General features: G+C 56.1%; 1 protein-coding gene across 2 annotated transcripts in view; it reads right to left on the reverse strand.

Moving 5' to 3' along the window:
* Positions 1–20,190, reverse strand: part of SORCS2 (sortilin related VPS10 domain containing receptor 2) — a 454,863-nt gene that overhangs the window by 316,020 nt on the left and 118,653 nt on the right. The window lies entirely within an intron of this gene.

Consider the following 20,190-nt stretch of genomic DNA (forward strand, 5'->3'; position numbering starts at 1 on the left):
GATATGCCAGGTAAGCTCTGTGCTTGGTGCTGGGGGCAAGGACATAAATAAGACCTGACCCAAGCTCCGGGAGCATTCATAGTCTGGGAGGGAGACAAAGCCACACAAAACATTTCACAGTTCAGAGTAGTTAAGACTGTGACATGTGGATACACAGGAGGTTTCGAAGAGACAAAAAAGAAGCAACCAACTCCACTTGACTTGTCCATCACTGTGTACCCAGCACCTAACACAGGGCAAGCTCAGTAAATACTGGGTGCATGGTTAGATGCATTGGTGGGTGGGTGACTGCATGGGTGGGTGGGTGGGTAGGAGAGTGGATGACTGGATGGATGGATGGATGGATGGATGAGCAGATGAGTGATAGGTGGGTGGGTGGATGGATGGATGAGGGATGAGTGGTGGGTGGGTGGGTGGATGGATGGATGGATGAATGGGTTGATGGATGGATGGATGAGGGATGAGTGGGTGAATAGACAGGTAGATGGGTGAATGGTGGATGGGTAGGAAGGTGGGTGGGTAACAGGATAGAGGGGTGAGTTGGATGGGTGGCTAAGTCGATGGGTGGATGGGCAGGTGAATGGGTAGGTGGGTAATGGGTGGGTAGGAGAGAGGATAGATGGGATATAGCAGATGGAAGGATGGACAGGGAGCTTTGTCACATTTCACAGGAGTGTGAGCTGCCCCTTCGTCTGTGGCCCCCACAGAAGCTCACTCAGCAAGGGCCTGGCCCAGAGAACTAGTGTCCAGAACCCACTTAACAAGACAGACAGAGATCAGGGAAAAGAGACTGATCAGCCAACGACTGAAGGCAAGAAGAGAGGGAAAAAAGGCGAGGGAGGAGAGAGATGGGCAGGAAGGGGCAGCGGGAAGCAGAGGGACAAAGTGACGAGGACAGACAGAGCGCGGATGAGGGGAGAGCACCAGGTGTGTGTGTGTGCGTGTGTGGCGGGGCGAGCGGACGGGGACACAGAAAACAGCCCACGGCTGACGTGACTGACCCGATGATAACCCACAGCGCCCGGCTGATCCCCGGGCTGCACGCCAAGCAGGCCCCTGGCGCGTGGCGCTCCGAAGGCCCAACAGGAAACGGCAAAGACACCCCCAGCCCGTGTTCCCAGCAACACTGCAGTCACAGTGACTCTGGCAGCAGAGGGCTGGGGCTCCCAGCGGACGGCCCACCCAGAGGATGTCAGGACGGGCAAGGGGCTGGGGCGGGGGGTGGCACGTGCCAGCCATGCGGAGGGGGCCGGCATGGTCAGCACCTGCCCACCCTGCTGGCAGCGGGGTCCGCGCGGTCAGTGAACACCGTGAGACAACACCTGGGACACCCCCACTCGGCCCCAGGGCCCCCCATCCGTGCTCCCCGCCGCACCCCCCAGACACAGCAGCAGAGGAAGACGTGCCCCCCCGGGCCCAGGTGTTGAGAGGAGCGCAAGGAACAGAAGTTGTAAAAAGCAAACACAGACGAAGGGAGCCGACCCCCGGGATAGGTTCCAAAGTGAGCCAGACGCTAACAGGGAGATTAGCGCTTACAGTAGCAATTAATAGATGTGAATTATTCAGAGCCGATTTAAAACACGCTTGTGACCAACGGTATTTAATGAGAAAGGCAGGAGAGAAGGGATGCCGTGGGGCCGTGGTGGAAATCTCAGCCCAGCCATCCCCGTGGCCCGGGCCACGCCTGGCACAGGCCCCGCCCCACCCGCCTCTCAGGACCGGCCTTCGGGTTCCCGCCTGACATCCACTGGGTCCACCCAGCAGCCTGCGCGCTCCTTCCAAAACACCCCCACCTGACAGCCTTGGTGGCCCTCCGACCCCCTGGCGGAGGGGGGCCGGGATCTCGGCCCAGCCAGTCCGCCCCTCAGGACTGCACTGCGCAGCAGGGATCGGGGCCTGCAACCCACCCCCCAGGGTCAAAATTCCCAAGCGTGGCAGCATCTGACGCCCCCTCCGACCCACCTAAGTTCTCGCCTCTTGTCCCTGTATCGCTAAGCTCTTCTCTTCATTGTGCGATCTTCCAAAGGATCACTTTAAATGATTTAACATGGATCATAATGAGAAGTCACCTGGCTGACCTGACGACAGACCCACGGCGGGCCAGTGACGCCTCTTAATTGCTTCGCTGTACAGAATGCTGTCGCCAACACGGGCGAGCGCAGTGTCTTCCTGGCTGCGGACGATCCGCCGGCGTCAGAGACACTCCCAGAGTGGGATTCTTCAAACCACAGAGCAAGTACGTGTCTTAAAACGAGACAGACTATGTCCGTTTACAACACTGCAAAAAAATGCATGGTAATCCCCTTTAAAAAAAAAAAAATTTATTTATTTATTTGAGAGGGAGACAGAGAGAGAGAGCATGGGCACGAGCGGGGGGAGGAGCACAGGGAGAGGGAGAAGCAGACTCCCTGCTGAGCAGGGAGCCTGACACGGGGCTCGACCCCGCGACTCCAGGATCATGACCTGAGCCGAAGACAGACCCTTAAGCAACTGAGCCACCCAGGCGCTCCCGAAAATGCCCTTTTCCTTGCACTTTTGCTAGTATCAGACAAGACCTCCTGCTCATGTGCTCACTGCCCTGCTTTTCATATTTGCCGGCTATTTCCCGGATAAAGCCACAGCAGCAGAGGACATGCTCACGGAGGCAGGGAGGGAGGGATGCGGGAGACGCTGCCACCGGGGCACCCAAGAAAACAATGAGGTGTTTAGAAGATACGTATGGGGAAGGTGGAGGGACTTGCTGTGGGTTTGCAAAGGCCCCCATGCAAGATGTTTAAAGGGGAAATGCTGAGCCACCCACAGGGATGACCTACACTGGTCCAGAAGTGTCACCGGGGCAGGGTGGCCCTTGGCACGGGACAGGGGGGAGGGGTCAGAGTGCTGGAGGGAAACAGGCTGGAGCCTGGAGCCTAGACCCCAGCAGCCCCACGCAGCGGCACTGCCCCTGGCCTCCGTCTCCTTGCACACCCACCCACCTCGAGAGCTTGCAGGGAGGACCAAGTGTGGACTGTGTCTGTGGCACCCAGCTGAGGAACTGGTGCATGAGGTAGCTGTTCCATGAAACCGGATTTCCCCTCTGGGGCGGCTGATACGTGTCAGGCGTGTAGGGGGTGGAGTGTCTCCATATCGTCTTTCCAAAACCAAGGAGATTCCAGATGGGTTTCCCACAATGTGAGGCCCCTCGTGTGACAGCTCACTTGCTTGTAGCACAAAGAGACAACTGGGGAAAACACGGGGTTGAAATCCACCCCCAGCTAGCCATGTGGCCTTGGCCCAGTTACCCAGCATCTGGAAGCCTCAGTTTCACCATCTGTGAAGTGGGGGTTGATGGCGGAAGCCAGGCCGCAGGGAGAGGGGAATAAATGAACGCATGACAGGCATCTAATAACGGTGCCTGACATGTTGTAGGAACTCAAGAAATACGAGTTATTTTTATTATTCCTCAAGTTCACGGAAGACTTCCCCCCACAATTTGCTTTCTCTGAATGAACTCCAGCTTCCTAATTCCTGCGAGAAAGCCAGCGTGCAGCACTGGAAGAATGAGGTGTCTGAAGGACGTGTACTTCATGGTGAGTAATTTCCCCAGGAATCCCCAAAGAGCACCAGGGAGGCGTCCACACGGCGGCTCGTCTCACGCCAGCTCCTCGGGCTCACTGGCCCCACACAAAGGATTCTGTCAATTAACTCCATCTCTGCGGCTAATCTGAGTAAATCGTCAGCTGGCTGCAGAAACCATCCGCACGTCAGTTGTCAGAACTGTAGCTGCCTCTGCCTGTTCATTTCATGGGATTCACAAAAAGTTGTCCTTTTGAACTAGCATGGTTTCTGGGTGTTGATCACAAGCCTATTAGCACAGACACTGTAATAATGAATTGAAATTTACATCATGTGTAATCTCATTAATTGTACGATCATATCAGGTTTGACAGTTTTAATGCATTACTAAGGGAAAATAGTCTAATACATGACATGAAAGATCTTATCAAGGTTAATTTGCCTTAAAATGTAGTTACTCCATAATTTTTCATCTCCATTTTAGAGGCTGTGGTTGAAATACCATGGTGCTTTGAACTGGGAGGGAAGTGTCCATACATACCCACAGAGTCCAAGAGGCATTCCTCACCTCTCAGAGGAGAAGGGAGGAGTGGAAATAACCATGGGATTTGGAACCACTCAGGTGAATTTTTCAGCTCTGCGCTTATGTGCTGTATGACCTTGGGCAAAACGCTGAAGCTCTCTGGTCCTTGAGTTCCTCATCTGCAAAGGGCTATGGGAACCCCTACCTCACTGGATTGTCATGAGGCTGAAACAGGTATATAGATGGCCCAGTAGAATGCCTGGCACATAGTAGGTGCTTTTAATTCTTATTCACCATCACATCCTCAAGAGCTGGCACGAAGTGTGGCACATGGGAAGTCCACTGTAAATGGATCCAGGGTTACTAAGGACTTCCCATCTGAAGAACCAGATGGACAACACCAACAGATAAGCCAATGCCAAATCAAAACCAAAAGTGGGGGAAATGGGGGCAGATGCCACCTCAGACAGGTGACCCCAAGTGGTCCCAAACAGAGGAAACCTGCAGGAGCTGCCCTGATACTTCCCTCAGGGAAAAGACCTTATCCTAACTCAATTCTGTTCAAGAAGCATTTATGGGGCGCCTAGCTGAGCTGAGTCATAGCTGTCCTCCAGCACTAAATTTTTTTCAAATGTTTATAGGTAAAGACAGTGCTGCATGACAGGAATAATAATAATAACCAATATTAATATAATATTCCTCATAGACATGATCTTATTCATTCAACCAGCAAATATTTACAGATTACCTACTACTCCATGCAAGTTCTGTGTTAGGTGCTGGGTATGACGAGCTGAGGAGGTTTGACATGATCCCTGGCCTCATGGAACTTTCAAGCAGTTATAATATAGTTTGATGAATGTTATGATGAGGAAAATACAAGAAGTCTTAGGAACTCATGACAAGGGAAACTAATGCCATCTGAGATCTCGGAAGACCTCCCTGAAGAAGGGACATTGAAGTGAGGCTGAAGGAAGAGAAGGAGACTCAATCCTTCAGGAAGATATAACAAGTAAAAATGTATATGCACCTAACAACACAGCCCCAAAATACATAAAGCAAAACTGACAAAATTGAAAGTAGAAAAAGATAATTCAACAATTACAGTTGGAGATTTCAACGTCCCATTCTCAATAATGGTTGGAACAACTAGGCAGAAGATTAGCAAGGATACAGAAGACCTGAGCAGCACTGTCAACCAACTTGACCTAATGGACATTATAGAACCCTCCACGTAACAACAACAAAAAACACATTCTTTTCCAGAGCACAAGGAACATTCTTCAGGATAGATCACATGCTAGGCTGTAAAACAAGTCTCAACAAGTATAAGAGTTGAAATCATACAAATTAGGTTCTCTGACCACAACAGAACTAAATTAGAGATCACAACAGAGAGAAATTTGGAAAACCCTCAAATATTTGAAAAATAAACAATCATTTCTAAATAACCCAGATCAAAAAAAGAAATCACAAGGGAAATTAGAAAAGAACCTGAACTGAATGAAAATGAAATGCAACATATCATAATGTATGGGATGTAGTTAAGGCAGTGTGAAGAGGGAAATTTATGGCTTTAAATGCTTATATTAGAAAGGAAGAAAGACCTAAAATCATCTAAGCTCCACCCCAAGAAGCTAGAAAAAGGAGAGCATATCAAACCCAAAGTAAATGTAAGGAAGGAAATAATAAAGAACAGAGCAGAAATAAATAAAATAGATGACAGAAAAATAATGGAGAAAAATCAATTAAACCAAAAATTGGTTCTTTGAGAAAATAAATAGAAATGATACACCTTCAGCTAGACTGACTTGCAAAAAAGAGAAAGAACTGGCCAGAGAAAAGAAAGCAGGATGAAGATGAAGGAAGAAGGAGAAAGAAAGTGTTCCAGGCAGAAGGACCAACCACAGTGAGAGCCCAGAGGTAAGAGAGGATGGGGGACATGGAGGCGTGGGGTGGGGGAGAAGGCTGGCTCTGCCACTGGGCGAGGGTCACCAAAGATCTTGTGCTCTGTCAGTGTGCTGGAGCTCCGTCTCTAGGGCAACAAGCCATCATTTGAAGTTTTTAAGCAGAAAACACACACCATGGTCAGAGGTTTTTAGGGCCCTTACAGCTCACAGATGGGACACAGAGACTTGGAGAGGTCTTGGGACTTGCCTAAGATCTTGGGACTTGCCTAAGGCTAGCAACATTGCTGGAACAGTGCTCAGCCGTTCCACCCAATCATCCTGGACAGAACACTGGATGGGGTGGCCAGGAGAGACCCCCCACATCACCGCCTGTCACTGGAGGCTGCTGTAAATTGATGGGGCTAATGGCAAAGTTCCGTCCAAACAGTGCCTTCCAACAGAGGCATGTGTGTTCTAGACAGAGCGGTTACGGTTCTGCTGTCCTCATGTCCTATCTAATCTATGCTCTTTCGACTTTATATTGGTCTTACAAGTACCCCACAAGTCAATCTTTCCTGCACCGCACATTGTGACGTTTTCAAAACAAATGCCAAGCAGAAATAAATACCACAGACTCTGCTCTTTGGAACATGCTTCTACGGCTCCAAGATTTCCCCTGAAAATTGGGCCCCAACATGGTGTGACATTTTTATCACAGGACAAAATCCCCGCCCATCCCCACTGAATCCATCCAAATCCCTGAAGGAAAATCCCAGTGCACAGCCCACGCTCCTGGCCAGAGACACGAAGCAGAGCAAGCGGGGCCTCCCAGGTCCCCACGAGCTGAGAGTAGCTTGGAGGGCCCCGAGAAGGGGGGCCAGCATGCTGTCCACCTCCCACAGTGTCGGCGTGTTGGGGGGTCTGGGTGGCCCCCAGAGCTGGAAGGCACAGCTTCCAAACACTTCAACCTCCCGGAATCCTGGACCCCACCTTCAGTTCCACTAGGCTCCTCGTGAGAAGAATCCTGAATCCGTTTGTAAGGATAAATGATGAGTCAGGATGTGGGGGGATCCAGGCATATGTGGAATGGGGTTTTATTAGCTTGCCATTTCAGCCTCATTTCCAAACCCAAACCTGTTTGCCCAACTTCCCATATAGCATGGTGCCTCCTCCTTACCTGCTGCCTGATCTGGAAGACTCGCTAGCCAAAGACACACTTCTGCCCCTTGTCTCCTACTCTCCCACCCCCCACCCCTGCCCACTGGGTGGCAGGACCACCCAAACTGCTCAGCTCAGGAGCACCTGTCTCAGCTGTCCTCCCCTTCCTTGCTGTCCCAGAAATAGCACACTGACCCTGACCCTATTCCTTCCAGCTACCACTGGCAGTAAAAGCCCAGAGGTGCTAGGCAGGTCATTCAGTTTTCCTCCATTTCTAGAATGTTCCATGGGATAACAAGCCACCCCCCCCCCTCCTGGGAGACTGTGGCTCTCCTCACCCTGTGTCTCCTGGAGAATGCTCAGCATCTGCTTTGAGGGCCTGATGACTCAGGACTCAGCAGAGAGCGCTCCTGGAGACCTCAGATCCCAGGCCGGCGATGAAGTTCACACGCCTGCAGACAGGTGCAGCTGTCTTTACATGCAGGGGCAGGGCAGGGCAGGGCAGGGGGTGTCAGGACCCGATGTCCAAACTGCACCACCCCCAACACTCTACTCACAGGCCCCAGGAAATGAACAGCTGTGGGCGGCTACCCTGGAGGCTTGCTAACTCCCACCACCACCCGGGAAAGACACACATCACTCCCGGACTTTACAGAGGGCCACTAAAAGGATCCCAGCACTGCCACTTCCCAGCTGTGGGCCTTGGACCTTCCACGGAACCTGGAAACCTCAGGATCCACCCCCCATGAGACCAGTCTGCCCCCTCGTGGGACGCAGATGGGAAAGGGCAGGTGCTTTGTACGTGGAGAGCAGCATCCCCTGAATACTTCATCTACGCTGTGTATCAGCTCACTGATCCTCCAGACCACCCAATAAGGTAAGTACTATTCATATCAGCCCCATTTTCCAGATGGGGAAATTGAGGCAGTTGGGCCCTCAGTTCCTGCGCTCTGCCCCCGTCACTTATGTAGGTCAAGTCTTTCTGCAGAAGGGGCAAGGAGCAGAAAAGGGAACACTCACCTGCAGATACCTTTCCCATGCCAGGCACTGGGCTGTGGAGGCCATGTCACATGACACCTGCCCAGTTCCAGGTATTGGGACCACGGTGTCTACCTTACATACGTAGAGGCTAAGGCTCAGACGTGTCACCTGCTCTGCCTGGTGTCACTCGGCTAAGCGACTGGAGGTTCACTCCCGGAGTGTCCCATGGCTTAGCTGAGTGACGCTCTAGGAGCCGAACATACACACTCTGCTTACAGAGTCCCAGGTGCCCTTCTATGGCATCCCCCTGCCCACCGTTCAGGAGCTGCAGGCCTCCGGAATCCCCCCGGACCGCCATCGGCCAGTCCTCAAAGCTCCTATCGGCGCCCGGGCGTGTCTGCCAATGGCGCCGTTAGCCGCGGGTCCACGCCGGGCACCGTCGTACTAGCTGGGTGAGCCCGGGCCAGACCCTTGGCTTCCTCTCATTTTCCGTGTCACGGTGTCCTCAGGGCAGAGACACATGACTGGAAGGTACTGGAAGACATCACTGTGCCCGCATCCCCAGCATCCCTTCCGCGCACCTGCCCTCGGCGTCCACCCCGAGCCGCCACAGGCCCCGCAGCTGGCTGGAGAGCTTGGCTGGCACCCAGGAAGAGGCGCCACCCTCAAGGTAACCACCTCCTCTTTCCGCCTTGGTAACTGCAATTTACAACTGAAGATACCAAAGTAGCTCGGTCTCCCTGCTCGCGGCGCTGGGGGTTAACGACCATTACAATTACTGCCCACGTCAGCAGCCAATTACCCCACTTGGAGCCATTCTTCAAGGCAGATTAGTGTATGGGAAACTTTATAGGGCACACTTCATTACCCTGGCTCCAGAAACCCCGGAGGGAGGGGTCTGAGCAAGTACAATCTCTCCCGGGCCGCTTCGGGTGCTGGGCTCGGGAAGGCCGAGCAGGTGGGCCCCCGGGTCCCCCGAAGGCAGCGGGACACCTCCCGGCAGAAAGGCAGCCCCTCGGCACGGGCCCGCACACGGCCACCCAGCTCTTCTTGTTCGCTGAACGACGGAAGAGACGGAGGTCACTCCTCCCCGCTGGACTCATGGGGGACCGGCTACAGAATCTGTGAGGCCAAACGCAAAATGAGGATTCAGGGCTCCTGGTTCAAAGAAAGTCAAGATGGCAGCAGCAACGATAAAGTAAACGTGGGGCCCCCGGAGCTCAGGGCCCCGCGCCACCGCCCTGTCGGCACCGCACGAGCGGCCCCGACAGTGGATCAGGAAGTAGCCCCTCGAGGCTGGGTCACCTGGAGCAAAAGCTTTGGGTCACAGTGCCTTGGCCCACATTTGCAAGTGGGTGGCCCATCCCCAAGCCTGAGAAAGCGCTATTGAAAATCATCGTGAGCAAGGCTCAGCCAGGGGCCAGGGATAGAGGGGGCCCGTGGCGAGGCAGAGGCCCCTCGGTCGGTGACCCCGAGGAAGCTCCCACAGACAGACGGAGGGGAGAGAGCAGCACAGGAAGGGGGCGACTCCCCGTCCTTCACTGCCCTCAGCCCCATGAGACCAGTGAGCCCTCTGCTCCCAGCAGGAGGCTGGCCAGGCTCAGGTCCACGAACAGAGGCGGCCCTTCATGGAGAGCGCCTTCTCCCTTCCTCATCCCTGCTGGGCCCCAGGACCCCAGCTCTGCCCTTCTAGCCCTATGGTCCTTCCCAGGCCACTTGCTGGCCCCACCGGAGGAGATCTCACCCCCAACCCCGCTGTTTGGGGGTACGGTGGAGGGTGCAGTGAGAGAGCCCATGTGAGGACCAGGGGAGGCCAGGGGCCTGCTCCTGCCGGGCCGTGACTGCGTGTGGCTGCCTGGACCCCAGCTGGGGGACCAATGCCCATGTTAGAGGGGCCAGGACACCCTCAGGGGGGCCCTCAGTAGATGCTTTGCTTTTTAGTTTGAAAATGACTTTCTGGCCCCAAAAGCAGTTCCTTTCGAAGAGAGGGGTGGTATTTCAGCCAACGGGCTCTGGACTTCAGTCTTGAGACCCTGGGGGAAGGGTAGGCGCCTTACCCTGGCCGAGGGCTCATGCATGTGGCACGGGGCCGGTCATCATGCAGCTTTGCGGGGTCAAAGCACACAGGGCCTTGTCTGCAGGCCAGACCCACGCATGCCCTCCCCGGGTCCCAGGCTCACCTGGGAGGAGCTGGGTCTGGCTCTCGCTTGTTGGGAGGCTGAGCCGTCGTGCATGCAACCCGGGCCACCCACCACACCAACTCCACATCAGAGCTGCTGGGCCCGCTCCAAACACGAAGGACACACACACACCCGCCTTACAGACCATGAACCCATGAAGCAGTGCACTGCTTCCCCAAGACTTGTCAGAGAAGCTGACGGCGACAGACTTGCCCTCCGCATGTGGAGTATGGGACGCTTCCGCACTGTCTCACGGACCCCATGCCACCCCCGCGAGAGGGAGGTCCGCTGGTTTCCCAAGGCCAGCCAGCATGTCAGTGGTGGGATTCCAGCGCCCACCCCTTCGGCCAGGGTGCAACACCCCCTCCTTGGGGCTTCACCCTCCATGGGACTCAAAGCTCGAAGACAGAAACCGCGTGCCCCAGAGCCAGCCCCGACAGCGCTCACGGCCGGGCAGGTATATAGCAGGAGCTAACAAAGGCCCGTGAGCATGGTGGCCCGCACGCCAGCTCACAGTCCCACATACGGGACAGGTCCCAGCTCAGCTGCTGGCCTGGGACAGGCCACTAAACTGCTCTGAGTTCGTTTAAGAATAAAGCTGCACCCAGCAGCGGAAAGGTGGGAACAAGCCACATGTCCACCAGCAGTGACCAGATAAACCACGTGTGTGCCGTCCACGCAAAGGAAGGTCACTCAGCCAGGACAAGGACAAGGATGCGCTGGCCCACGCTACACCGTGGGTGACCCCCAAGGACATCAAGCCAAGGAAAAGAGCCCAGTCGCAGAAGGACATGCGCCATGCGATTCCACGCACGTGACCTGTCCAGAATGGGCTAATTCTGGAGCCAGCCGCTCAGTGGCTGGCAGGGTCTGGGAGGAGGGGTCTGCCCGTCCGCTCAGGCTGCTAAAGCCGAGCACCGCAGACCGGGCGGGGGGAACAACAGACGTCCATTTGCTCACAGCTCTGGAAGCTGGAAGTCTCTGAGATCGAGGTGTGCGCAGGCGGGGCTCGCCGATGGCCGCCCCCCTCCCCGTGTCGTCCCGTGACAGAGGCAGACAGCACTCTGGCGTCTCTTATGAGAGCCCTAATCCCATCACGGGGCGCCAGCCTCACAACCTCGAAACCAATCATTCCCCAAGACCCCACCCCCAAATATCATCCCCACTGGGGGGTTAGGGCCTCAACACAGGAATTTGGGGGACGCAGTGCAATCCGCAGCAAGGGGGAGTGAGGAGTGGCTGCTCAATGGGTACAGGGTTTCCTTTTGGGGAGATGAAAACGTTTTGGGACTAGTGAGAGGTAGTGCTTGCCCAATGCTCTGAATGCGCTAAATGCCGCTGAATCGTTCACTTGCAAGCAGTTAACTGTATGTTCTGTGAATTGCACCTCAATAAACCGTGAAGATTAACCACATCGTGCACGTGGAGGACTCGGCACTTCCTGGGCTCAGGAAACGGGGGCTAGCTCCTATCGAGCCCTCCTGCTTCAACTTCAGCTAGCATGTGGGTACTGAGCACAACCTGTGTGCCAGGCCCTCCTACAGGATGATCAAGCGGGTAGGAAATGAACTCTCCTCCCAGGAAGCTTGGAATCCAGATGAAAGGACAAAATATGTCCACAAACAGCCAACATGAGGAGAAGAAGAGCCAACATGAGAAGAAGGGCAAAGCACTGTGGGAGTTCAGGGCAGAAGAGTCACTCCATCTGCAGGATCAGGAAGACTTCCCGGAGGAGGTGCCTTGGACAGGCAGAGGGGCAAAGGATACTCCAGAGAGAAGGACCACTTGTGCAAAGGTCCAGAGGCTAGAACAGAGCAGTCTATGCAGAAGAACTCACCAGCTTCCCACAAACATTCCCGGAGGTCAACCCCATGCCACGGACCTGCCTCCATTCAGCAAACGCTTCCTATGCATAGACCGTGTGCTAGGCCAGGAGCCGGGGACTCAACCCAAGAGTCAACAAGACCATCCTCCTAAGCTGTGCATTATTTTCCTTTCTGAGAAGTGGGATCATTTCCTCCTCGCTCCTCATGGTTCCTTTGGTGTTCATGGCTGTGGCCTGCAGGCAAAGTTTGTTCCAGCTACTCTGACCATTGAGTAGGGATAAGGGTAGCAGTGGGCCAGCTCTGCCAGCAACAGGGTTCAGGAGGGATGAGCAACTCCTCTTGGCTACAGACCTCAGACTGCATCACCCCAGCCAACTTCGCCAGTCATAAAGCCATCATCTAATGTAAGGTTTGCCCCCGTGTCTTATTTCTCAACTGGTCCTGAGCTCTGGGTGGGAATGGGGCTGTCGCTGGGTGCCCCGGGACCACACATTTCCTGTGGATCAACATGTTCCCCTTTTCCTTATCTTATTTCTGGCCTCACTACTGGCTCTGAGCTGGACACACAGCCAGGCACGGGTAGCTTACATCCACAGTGCTGGAGGGGCAAGGTGCCCGAGAGCAAAGCCACAGAAGAACAATCAAACCCGTTTCTTCGGGAAGATTTTGCCTTTGGACCCAGCAGCAAGTACTGCTCGGCCCAGTGAGCAGATTCACGAAACCCAAGTAGGAGACACCTTCCAAGGAGGAGGAAACTGACACCTTTCGGCACGGATGCAGGCTGAGATCTGGGTCCCCTCACAAACACTGGGAGATACGAGGCTCTGCCCCAGCTCTGCTGACCATCCCTGTCTGTCTGGCACCGGACGTCTTGCCTCCCAAGAACCCCTCAGTCCCGGACAAACCGCAGCAGCTGGTGCCCTCAGCCCTGCCCAGCGTCCCCCAGCCGCGCCGACGCTGGGTGGCACATTTACACTCTATGTGAGGCTTGGCGGTCAGGCAGGCCTGGGTTCGAGTCCGGATTGTTCTCTTACTGTGAAGCCATGGGCATTGCATATCTGCTTCTCCCAGCCCCACAGGCCCTTTTTAAGTGGCAGCCTCACACACAACCCGGTAGGGCCCACCCAAGCCCTGTGCTGGCCTCGCACACAGGCCACCTACTGTCCCCTGCTGACCACCCCGGTCTGTCTCTAGTCACTGGCCCTAAGCTGCTCCATGGCCCCAGCCCTGCTCCCCGCCATCTTGTGACCGGCTGCCCTCATGCTGAGGGCCAGGTTGGAATACAGGTTGTCATCTCTGGCCGCGGCCAGCCCTCCCCTCCCCAGGCCTCAGGGTGCTTCTCTGTAGAATGGGGATAACCATCCCTCTCTGGCAAGGCACGGTGAGAAGCAGCCACCAGCCCAGTGGTTTCTGGCTGGAGCTTGGCCTCTGCTCAGGGTAGGTCCTCCCTGAGAATCTTTGCTCTAGACCCTTGGGCCTTAGGAGACATTCATCTCAAGACCTCCCCCCGCCCCAAGATTTGCAAATGGAAATGTCTGAGTTTGCTCTTGATTTCTTCCTGTTATGGGTTCAACTGTGCCCCCAAACTCCTCTTAGAGCCCTCACCCCCTGGTGCCACAGAATGTGAGCTTATGTGGAGACAGGGTCTTACCAAGGCAGTCAGGTCCCCCACATGACGGACGTCCTCACGAGAAGGGAGATTTGGAGAAAGACACACAGGGGCACACCATGTGAAGACGGAGGTGGAGATGGGGTGACGTTTCTACAAGCCAAGGAACACCAACGTTGCCAGCAAGCCCTCGTCCGCTCGGGGAGAGGCTAGGACAGCTTCTCCCTCCCAGCCCCAGAAGGAACCAGCCCTGCCAAGACACTGCCCTTGGACTTCTGCCTCCAGAACCATGAGACAGTAGATGTCTGTTGTCTAAACCACCCAGTGTGTGGTGCTTTGTTAGTCCGCCCTAGCGCGCTGATCCAACCCGGCACATCGTGGTCCTGGGTCGGTGTTCCTGGGCCATGTGACCGCTGCCGGGTCCACCGCCCTACACCTCCCCGCCCGTGGGATGGCTGCTTCTCAAAGAGAGCATCTGGACAGAACAGGGAGCACGGGCCTGGGTTTTCTCCCCAGTAGATGGAACACTCCAGCCCCCAGCCCCATGCGGCCCACAACCCACATCCAGGCCACAGCAAGATGACAGATGGCCCCCAGGGTCACGCACGAGGCACCCAATGCACAAAAGTGAAATGAGCTGTGAGGCCCCTCCCGGCAGGGCCTCCATGAATTTCCAGAGAGGCCGAACAAGCCCGTCCTGCCTGGGGTGCTGGCTGAGGGGCGGCAGGTGCGCCTGGCGGACTCCGCCTTGCAGAAAGCCGGGGGGGAGGGCGGGGGGGGGGCGCTTGGCCGGGAGGGAATCCGCATGTTTACCGTGAAGACGAACAGCTCCTAGTGCCTGCCCAGGCAGCAGCTCCAAACCAGCCGAGCGGGCCAGAGGAACTGTAAGCAATTACGGCAGCTGTCTGGGGTCCTGCCACTTGGGATTAATTAAATGGCTCCCAACTGTGATTGAGGCTGCACATAAAATATTTTAAAATTAATTTTTAAAGAATAAATGAGGGCATTAACATTTTACGTGCTAGCTGAGAGATGGGACTGCGAGGGGCGGGGGGCTACAGAAAGATCACTGGGCCAGGAGTTCCACAGCCTCTCCTCCGGCCCCACCTTGGCCCCTGCTGGTGACCAGGCCTCAGTTTCCCCACCAGTACAGAGGGACGTGGACCAGACAACCTCTTAGTGCACGAGCTTGGTTCAGCATAGTTTCGACAGCCCAGCATGCTATTCACTCATTCATTCATTCATTCATTCATCCTGCAAGTACAGTGTCCCAGCCGGTGCCAGGCTCTGTCACAAAGCTAGTGAACTCAAAACCCAACAGGGACCCAAGTACAAGGTGATGGGAGTGCAGAGGGAGACGCAAACACATGATCCCACAAAAGGGCAGTGGGGTCAGGAAGTGAGCCCTGATCCTACAGGGGTAGGAAAGGTGTTTCCATCAGGGGACCAGCAAGAGCAAATGCAGATATGCTTACTCTGGAAACGCGGAGGGGCCCCGGGTGGCCGGACGGGAAGACTGGAGGGAAGGCTGCAGGGCCAGCTCACACAGGTGGCCACGCAAACCCTGCTAAGGAATGCAGGCTTTGGCTCAGCTTCCGCTGAGGGTGCTGGGGTCCCCGATCCTCCATCCAGTGACCGTGGCAACCAGTCTCCACATCACAGGCAGGGTGCAAAGCTGGCCCTGTCACTACAGGTGGAGAGCCCTCCGGGGGCTCCCCTCTGTCCTCAAAGCCCAAGCCCCACCTGGCCAGCTGCCTGACCTATTGAGTCCTCCACGGAGCCAGGTTCCCTCCGACCGCAGGGCCTTTGCACTGGTGATTCCTGCTGCCAAGAACGCCCCCTCCGGACTTGATTTGAGCTACCAATTATCCTCCTGGACAGTGTTGCTGGCCCTTCCCACAGGCCCAGCACAGGGCAGGCCTTTAGGACATCCTCGTGAGTGAACGAATGCATGAGCAAATGACTTCCTTAGCTCTAAAGTCCCTCTGTTCCCAGCGTGCTGAGAATCCAAGGAGGGACGTCTGCCCTAGGGGAGTCCTGAGGCTGGGAGGGAAGGCCTGACGGGGGCTCCGATGTGTGGAACTACACCTTGTCAAACTAAGCCAGTCTCCCTGTCTCAGTCACGAGTACTAATTAAACCCCTACTGTATGCCCAGCCCTCTGACACACCTCACTACTGCACTATGCCATAAGAGTGATGATTCTGCCTGCTGGTCTGGATCTTCTCGGCCCAGGACAAGCCCTGCAACCCTCTCCCCACCCCGTGCTGATAAAGAACCGCAAGCATGAGGGGTCCCCTCGGGGGGAGCACAGCCGTCACAGGGAGGCGGGCTTGCCCACCCCCGGAGAGCCCCCCACCCAGCCAGGGCCAGTAAATGTCACTAAGCCACCTGCGGGGGACACTGTCACCTCCCTTCTGTCTACAGAGCAGGGAAGTCCCCAGAAGGGAGGGGGGTGGGGCCTCACACTGTTTAGTCTCTTCCAGGATTGGGAGGGGTCCATCCCCTCCTGGACTGGAGGACATTTTGCCTGCCTCGGAGGTTGCTGTCCACCCCGAGATGACATCACGGATCAGGACACAGAACAGACAGCTGTCACCTATCTGAGACGCTGGGTTCAGACGTGGACCCATAGCGTCATGGGGATGCTGACTTATCAATTACCCTGGTCCTCACGGCCCCACCTTCCAAATGAGGAAGCCAGGCTGGCCAACCCGGCCAGCAGGGGGCAGAGCGGAGACAGGAGCCAGGTCCCCAAGACCCGCCTGCCCGGGGCCTTGTCCAGAGCCCCACACCACACCAGGCCTCCCCCCTGCAGCAGGAGAGCTGCTCAGCCCACCGGGCTGGGAACCCCTCTGGGCCTTGAGCCTCAGCCTCCCCACGTGTGAAATGGGCTGGCGTGAGCCTGGAGTCGGGCCGGGCCTCAGAAGCCACAGGGGCTGCTTGTGCTCAGGATGACGGTTGCTGATGGACCGTTCTGGAAATTCTGCCTGGCCCTGCCTCGGGCAAGACACAGCTGCTGTCCTGAACCGCCAGCCGCCCGTGTGGGGAAGATGAGCATGCACGTGAGAACAGGAGGGAGGCAGAGCGGGGAGGCCCAGGGAGGCGGGGCGCCGCGGGAGTGGGCAGCTCTCGGCAGGTTGGGGGTCTGAGAGAGCCTGGAGGAGGAATTTCCCTCATGCTCTGGTTTTCTACAAAACATTTGGGTTATCAAAGCCTCCCCCCCCCCTTTAAAATTCCTGTCCCTCCCCAGGGAAGGTGCAGAATAAAAACACGTTTCTCTTTTCCTCTCATGGCCTAAGAAGAGACCCGTGCAAAGACCTCTGTTGGGACTTCCAGTGGTAGAACTCCAAGAGCACGGAGAAGAGACCTGGCGGGGCGGGGCGGCTCTGCACAAGAACTTCCAGGAATTCTAGGATTGTGAGCAAGAAATTGGACCTGACCTTGGCACCACTTGCTGCAGAATCAGCCGAAGAGCAGGAGGCGCCTTCCTTGTAAAACCCTCCACGTCGTCCCCATTGCCACCACGTCACGTTCAAAGCCCTTGGCAGATTGCATCTCAAGTCACCTCCTTAGCTTTATTCCTCTCGCTCGACAGCCCCGGCTCCTAACCCCCAGCCAAAGAGCACTTCTCTCTCTTCCCAGAAAATGCCGACAGTCTGACTCATGCTATTCTCTCCACCAGGAATTCCCAGCCCCACCAGCCCCACCAGCCAACACCCACTCATCCTACAAAGCCTGCTCAATGTCACCTCTTCCATGAAGCCTTCCCCAGAGCAGCCTAAGGAACAAGTCCCTCCTGCTGTGTGCCCCAGGGCACTTTGTCCGGGCCACCATCACTGCCTAATCACAGTGGGTCTGTTCCTGCCCCACCTCCCACAACAGATGGTGAGCTCCAAGAGTGCAGCCACCGTTTCCAACTCTGCTCTGTGTCCCCAGGGCCTTGGGCACATCTCAGCTTTGAATCCCTTGTTTGTAGCCCTGGGCCATGTGGCCTCCTGTAAGAATCACCAAGGTCCAGATCGTCCTACCTGGCTGAACCCAGGAGTCCTGTGCATCTGCTAAGGGCTTCAAATTACCCTCAAATAAAGGTTCAGCCATGAGACGGTCACTCACTCACCCATCCTTCCATCCATCCACCCATCCATGCTTCCATCCATCCTTCCATCTACCCATCCATCCATCACCCACCCAACCACCCATCCTTCCATCCATCCATTCACCTACCCATCCTTCCATCCACCCATCCATCCACCCCCCTGTCCTTCCACCCATCCATCCATCCATTCACCACCCATCTATCCACCCACGCATTCTTCCTTCCATCCATCCATCCATCCACCCTCCTGTCCTTCCATCCATCTATCCATCCATTCACCACCCATCCATTCACCTACCCATCCTTCCTTCTATCCATCCATCCACCCACCCACCTACCCACTCATCCAACAAATGTTTCTTGAGCACCTACTATATGCCAAGCCCTGTGCTAGGCCCAAGGATACAATGAACACAACATCCAAAGCCCAGCCCTCACAGAGCTCACAGTCTTAAGGATTTGACTGACACCAAATAAGGTATTTGAGGGTGTGATGAGGGTCTGCAGGGACTCCACCGTGGGAGTCTGATGAAATCTGGGGGATCAGGAACAGGAGTCATTATTGCCAAGGGAAAGGGGAGGAAGGGGTCCCAGGTGAAGGGGCACAGCACAGCACCGAGCGAGGCTGAGCATGAGCGGAACCCCAGGTGGCTGCTGCAGGGCTGTTGGGCGAGCAGGGCCGGGTCTAGGGTGTGGAAGGCAAGGCAGCTCGGGCACGACATTTAAGGAGAGCTTCACTCTCTGGCACCATCCAAGGGAGGACCCGCTTAGATTTTGTGTCCCAGACGGCTCAGCCTGGTCAGGATCTAGGGGTGGGAAGTGGTAGGAATAAGAATGGGGATCTCAAACCTCAGTCCAAAAACGGTAGGGAGAAAAAGAAGGTGCTGGAGCTGGACCGTGTCCGGTCACCTGTGGTCTTAGGATGCTCCCTGGCTGTGTGGAGGCCGGACCAAAGGCACAGAGATGGGGGACAGGGAAACAAAGACCAATCCTGCCATGCCGACCTCCTGAGGTGCGGAGCTGGCTCCTCTGTGAGTTTCTGGTGGAGACACGGGGTTTCCTTGGCCCTCCCCCCAGCCCAGCTCAGCGAGGAGAAATGTTTTGACAGCAAGAAATACTGACCGCAAGATACAACTTCATGTTGAAGGCATTTCATCCATAAGCGGCTTCCTTATTACTTTCAGATGGTTTGAAAGAGTGGGCTTAGAGCCGTCTGTGGGAAAGCCTGGGCTACCGAGGCGGGGACTGAATCTGGGTCTCGGGAAAGCGCCAGTTCTGTCCCCGGGGCGGGGTGGGGGCACATGGGGCCCTGCCACCTCGCGGCGCCTTTCTGGGCCTCAGTGTCCCCATCTTGAACACAGTGGCCGGACCAAGAGGTCTCCAAGCTCAGCCCCGTACCACAAGCCAGGCCCTGTGCCGTCCAGGGCATGCCTCCCCCCACCCCCCAGATGTGGGTCCCAGCAGCACCCACACCAGAGCAGAGGAGGACTTCCCACCCCGGGCTGGAGCACCGGCCTGCTTTGGGAGGCCTGGCAACTCAGGAAAACTGGCACTACACAGAGGAACTCCCTTAACACGTTTGGCAACCAGATGGCTAACAGGACATGGGCCCTGCAGGCTGCTGATCTCCGCTGGGGTCAGACTGAAGAGCAAGCAGAAGGCAGGAGGGGGCCTCGGCTATCACAGGAACTCCACCCACAGAGGGGCAGAGGGAGCTGATACCTGACCCGGAGGCGGGGTGGACACCAGGGCCCTCGCCGGGCTGCTCCTTCTAGACCCACAGCAAGCTGGAAACAGGAGCCGCTGGTGGGGTCCCTGGGCTGGGGGGAGACGAGAGACAGGCTGCCCTCCTGCCTGCACGGCCTCGGCCGTCCCATCCCCTGTGCCTTCCTGTCCTGGCGGGAGGACCACAGTAGACAAGATAGCACCCTGTACAAATAAGAACCCCTGCCCTAGCACTTTACCGGGCGCTGGGTGCTTTCGGCGAGGAGCGCGTCATTCCGGCCCTCGGCGCCACCCTGCCCCCCACGTGTGACTCTCTCCCCGTCTGATGAAGAAGCAGCATCTGGTCCACGGGCCACGTACGGTAAAAAGCAGAGCTGGGACTTGAACCTGGTGCATCAGAATCCAAAGGCCTCGGTGGCCGGTGGCCGGGCCCCCATGCTCTGGCTAAGGCCAAGTTCTGAGTCCACAGGTCACCAGGAGGGTGACGGTCTGTGTCTGGGATTGCGTGTCCCCTTGGAAGCACCAGCCCCACCCATGGTCTGACTTCTCCATCTGCCTCCATCCAGTCGGGCCCCATGAGTGGGCTGAGTTTGAAGTCCTTCAAATAGGCTCTCCCCACCGTCTTTCTAGAACCTTGGTGGCCCGA

The sequence above is a fragment of the Halichoerus grypus genome, chromosome 3, assembly GCF_964656455.1.
Source record: "Halichoerus grypus chromosome 3, mHalGry1.hap1.1, whole genome shotgun sequence".
In the NCBI taxonomy this organism is placed as follows: domain Eukaryota; kingdom Metazoa; phylum Chordata; class Mammalia; order Carnivora; family Phocidae; genus Halichoerus; species Halichoerus grypus.